Here is a 6,000-nt window from a genome sequence, read left to right on the forward strand (position 1 = left end):
TGAAGGACAGTTCCGTCTCATGTGACCGATGCCCTGGCAGTTGTGACAGACAATTTCTCCCCAGTTTATTTTCCCACGCTTGGTGAAGTTTCGTGTTTGGGATTTCACAAGTGTGTATTTGTGTCTTTGTCTCCATTCAGGGGTGTGCGAGACTGAGTTCTCCTCATCACTTTCACTTTGTTCAGGGCACTCCCGTAGCGCAGCTGCTCTGGTTCTCCGCTCTGCTGGTCTTGTGGCAGACTGCATGAGCTGTGTTACACTAGTGGCTGCGTGACGTGTGGTTTCGTACCTGTGTGCAATCTCGTAAGCATGAGCTAGTGTGCGTGGACGCTCTTCCAACAGTCTCTGCACAATGTCAGCATCCCCCATCGCATTAATGAACACCTCAACACTAATGGAGTCCTTGTTCTCTCTCAGAGCGATCTGCATAGACAATGGAGACTTTCTCATACATATCATCTCTCAATACGTGAAGCGGCTCACCTACTTTGCGGACTCTCTGCCTCAGTTCCATTCCAATGGCAGCAGCGTGCTCTGATGACGGCCCATATGCAGCTTCTATTTCCTCCACTATGCGGCCATAATTCCATCGACTTGATCTGGGGTATTTGTGAATCACAGCGCCTGCAGCACCCACTAGACAGAACCTCATCTGCACAGCCATTGTCCTATACGACCAGTAGTTAGCTCTGGCACAATCTTCAAACCGATTTAAAAACTCTCTCCAAGAAGTGGAACCATCAAACTGACCTGGTCGTATCGTTGGGATTCTTTCTTTTATAGCACCACGTTCCTCTCCTCTGTCCGATGATAGATCGTAGTACGTGTGGCGTGGCTTCTTTCTGTGTTGTCTGGATCTATTCAGCTCAAGAAAACAATGTTCATCATCACTGGCACACCCAGCATTACTTTCAGGGTCATGTACAATATGCAGAGCTGTAGCACATTGGCAGGGTTTGTGATGCGTTACGGGCATGCGTTGAGACATGCATTTGTTTGTTTGATCACTACATGCCGCATGTTGAGATTTTAAATTAGCTGGCATGCTTTGCACATAGCATTGCGTATCAATTCCACTGTCATGCATCTCATTTCCCATACCACTTTTAAAAGGGTTGGTTTCTCTTCCTGTTCTTGGTGAAACATAATGGTATGTGGGCATTTTGACTAACGGTTTGTGAGCATACTGTATCGTTCTGTGCGAAGGGGTTTTTACTGCCATTATTTAATGCTTGAACATTCAATTCATTCAACCAATCAGCGAATGACATAGGCGTTCGTTTTTCGTCGTGCTCCGTTAACATCGTAGCATTCACGTGGCCACCCGTATTGACATGGGAGTATTTTCTCATCATGCTGCAGTGCAACTTTATAAACTTCGGCTTGGCAATCGAAAATATCAACACGACTCACCACATGCGAGAGATCCCGGACGATGCCCCCAATGTTACCTTTTTGTTAATCTGCCTCTCCGATTGTGGATAACATTAACTGTAACAGTTTTCCCTGGTTCATTTCTCGCAGTGATGAGCCGACAAAGTTATTTGGAAGCACGTTGTTTTAATCTCACCAAGCGAAAGCTCCATCCATCACTATACCGTTTCACAATTACTTGAACTCCCGGGTGGTTTCACGAACTTATGAAAAACAACAAAAACTTCTAAAAGCAGCTTGCTCCCTTTTAGTTCCGTCCGCCACTTTTTCTCTCACACACATGAATACCCCGCACCCGCACTACTTTTCCCATCATCCCATGCGGTCAGGACTACAAAGCCCATACTTCTTAAAGGGACAATGCCCATATTCCCGCAACACTTGTCTTGATGCCTTGATGTCCTTGTTTGACCTAAGTCCTGTAAGTGTTTAGTTTAGATATCTTGTTTCTTGTTTTTGCCCCCTCGTGGGAAGTCCTGTTTTCAGTTTTCTTAGTTTTATCTTGTCTTTGACACCCCATCGTGGGTTTTTTGTTTGTTAAATAAAGTATTTATGTTCTTGCCGAACCGCTGCCTGCATTTGGGTTTTTGCTTGCCAAATCCTTGACACAGCGTGCACAGCACTGCTGCCCGTTTACATACAGTACAAATGCGAGTTTGTATTACGTTATTTTACATACGTTTATGAGCATATAAAAGCATGGGTAATTTAATTAGATTTCTTTTATCCGCATTTTCTGTTCTCTTTCTGTAGCGCCAGTCATAGACCGATTCAGTGTATGTTGCTGTGAGAAGAGAAGGTTCAAGAGAGAGTGATTGACAGCGTGATGCGATCGATCGTTTCCACCCAACAACAGAATATATACAGTTTTAGGTATGACATGTTTATTGAGCTTTAGTTCATTTAACTTTTCTTTACTACAACCTTTTGAAGTCGAATCTCACTATTATATTTTATATTTACAAAAATACTGTAGGTATATTTTAGGAGCTGTTTGATTTGGGGTAAGTTTTACTTTTTGATAATATTTGTTTTTCTGAGGGTCTAGACTACATGCAGCTACTATCACTAGACGCAAAAAACAGCGGTGGATGGCGTTATGGATATATCGTCATTTTTATCGTTATCGCAACAAATACCAGGAATTATCGTGATAGAGTTTTAGGGCCATATCGCCCTAGTGCCGAGTGCCTGTCCACTTTCCACATTTAAAATAACGAACACGCAAAAGACGCGAAATGTGAATCGCCCCTTAAAGGTCAATAGGTGCATCCTGTTTTGCATACTTGTAAACTACTCTAGTAAACAGAAATATAAAGATATTTTGATGCATCGCATATCGCAATACAAATAAAATGTAAGATAACAACAATACACTACTGCATCACATAAAACCATCCACATAAACACATAAACCTTAATCATAAATAGTACAACCTAGTAACATATACAATAATAAAACCAGATCATTCACAACTGAAACATTAAAAAAGGGCCATCACATGGTATCATTTAATAGCTTGATTGCAGAAGGAATAAATTAGTTTTTGAACCGGTTTAATCTGCATCTTGGAAATCTTAGTCTCCGACCTGATGGCAGCATTTTGAACTCACAGTTCAAGGTGTGTGTTATATCATGCAAAATCTTATGTACCTCCCTCAGCATAGGCTTTTCATACAGGGTCTGGAGAAAAAGCGGTTCTGTTCTACCCATTGTCTTCATGGCTATTTGAATAAGATATCCAAGCCTGGATTTCTGATATACTGTCAGATTACCATACCAAAGATGTATTCCGTATCTAAGCACATTCTCTAATACAGTTGATAAAACTACATAATCTTATTACTGACACCATAAATGCATCTTTTTAATCTTGCATACACTAGACTTCCATAATATAAATCTTCTGAGGGTTTAGGCTGCACTAGTTAGATCAACCGGAACCAAAAACACAACTGATGTACTTGTTGCATCAAAGAGTGCAGAACAGTACTCTACTCTCAGCCAGTCTTGTCTCATTGTTCCAAGGTTACCACAGCGAGCAGGATGCAGTTCATGGCCTGACCTGATGGTAGAGCGGAGAATGGGAAGTGGGGACCTGACAAGAGCTGAGATGATAGAGCTGGATAAAGAAGGACGCGGTCTCTTGACATGTCTTCACCACAAAACTTCAAATGCTATTAGATTATTAATGATAATCTTAAACTATAATTTACCTTATTAGTAAGTTTATTTATTTTATTTAGCCTTGTGCAAGCTCTCTGGAGCTTGTGCAGAGGCAGCAGCTTTTGCCAGAGGGGAACTGGAATCCCCTGGTTGGGCCTGGGTTCTCCTGAGGTTTTTTTTCTCGATTAGAGTTTTGGGTTCCTCGCCACTGTTTGCATACTGTTTTGCATCTGCCTGGCCGGGGGGGCTGCTTTAGAATTTTAAAGTTTTACTTAATTAATTTTGCTTATAGGAATTTATAGTCTGTTATATTTGACCTGTGCTTCTCTCTCCTTTATCTTAAATGTGTGCTCTCACTGTGCGCGTGTGTGCGCATGCGTGTCTTTGTGTGTGCGTGTACTTGTCTGTGTACGTGTGTGTGTGTGTCTGTGTGTTAGTACGTGTGCATATTGTGTGTGTGGAGTGTTTTGTATGTGGGTATGTCTGTCTGTCTTTGTTTTCACTTTTTTCTTGTTTTTGCAGGTACAACTTTAATTGGTTTGCTTATAGTCAATATGTCTTATGTACAGCTGCTTTGTAACAATGAAAATTGTAAAAAGCGCTATATAAATAAAGTTGAGTTGAGAATAAAGTCTAAGCCTTCTCAGAAAGTACAGTCTTTGTTGTATTCGAGTGCACAACTTTTCAACATGGACATGCCAAGTAAGAGAACAGTGTATGTGGACACCAAGATATTTACATGAGGATACCTGTGTAATTGGAGCGTTATCAATATATACAGGACTATGGTCTCCAATTGACCAATAGGCTCAAACATCATCTCCTGAGTATTCCTCACATTCACCACCAGGTGATGAATGTCACACCACTATCAACTGATCAATTTCAAAGTAATACGAAATGTCTTGATCTTTATATAGTAAGCTAAGAATAGCTGTATCACCACTAAATTTAATTATATAGTTGTTATTGTTGTTATTTGTATTTAACAAACAGATGTTATTGACAATTGTTAATGTTTGAAAATAAATGTATATTATTTGAATATCACTTTCATTTTTTCACAATCGTAATCGTGAACCCAGTATCACATGTGAGCTAAGTGTATAGTTACACCGCTAGAAATGATACGTAACTAATGCCCGCAGACCACTACTGATCATATCTCAAACCCCTCCTGAAGATTCTTTGTTCCACTTTTTTAACTCAGAACATGATTCAGTAATCTGCGCGTCCTAACAGGTATTATTTACAAAGTGCTCTTCACAGCAGAAGTATTGCAACCGTAAGCTTCCTGCACAGGTGAGTAATCACTGCTAACTGCCTCAAGTGTTTGTGCACACAAACAACATATCTGTGACTTGTGTGAGAGGCCGGTAATGATATCCAGCTCCTTAAAATGGAAAGAACAGCTCAGGTGAAATCCCCCAATCTGTCGTTATGTCTCTTGAAGTACTGCCTTTGAGACAAGTAGCTACCCATCAATGCATCTAGTACCCCAGCATTTGCAGTTTTTCAAGCGTTGGAGGGGTTTTGTAAAACGTAAGTGGTGCAAGTCTCTATTAATAAATAGTAAGTCTAATACGCAAGTCTTCATTTATATATAGCTGCGGTGCTGATGCATTATGGGAATGCAGGGTTTCTCAGTGCAGATGTTCCTCCACATCACGGCATCAGGAAAGCTGTGTAGTGTCAGGTGGCCCAGTTTTGTTACTTGGTGGAAAGGTAAAAAAACAGGTCTTTGAAGTCCTGTGGGAGTCATGGTTCTCCTAACAGTGTGCAGGGGAACTCACCAGTGCATATTTATCCGTGACAGCCCATTGGTGTGGATAGACGTGGTCCCGATCGCTCCTGATGAAACTTTGGCACTCCTGTGCTACAGCCTGACGATAGGTCACCAGGGAAATCTCAAAAACTGAGATAGACGAAAATATTGCAAAGGTCAATGGTTTTAGGTCAGGCGAAGCATCAAAACAACATCAAATCAGAACAATGAAATACCAGCTGTGCATTTTGCTCATATTTTTAGACACTCTTAAATAAATTAGGAAAAATCAAGTTTAATTTATTATTTTGTGTTTTTAGAATAGTGTTGCATACTTCCTGCAGCAGAACTAGGGGAATTTAAACGAGTGATAGATCAATATACCGACTATCAGCTAATATTTATTTTATATACTGTACATATATATATATATATATACTGTATATACATTGTATATATTTATAACACGGCTCGTTGGAATGCTTGATTCTAATTGGCCAGTCGCGACATTTGCAGGTTCGTTATTCCCAGATAACAACCGCTCAAAACACGGTAACCCGGATGCAGCAAATCATTGTGACAGTTTTTTTGACAAATTAAATATAAATGTGTCTTTTAATAACATATATGACAT

This window comes from Triplophysa rosa, linkage group LG1 (genome assembly GCF_024868665.1).
Source record: "Triplophysa rosa linkage group LG1, Trosa_1v2, whole genome shotgun sequence".
Lineage (NCBI taxonomy): Eukaryota > Metazoa > Chordata > Actinopteri > Cypriniformes > Nemacheilidae > Triplophysa > Triplophysa rosa.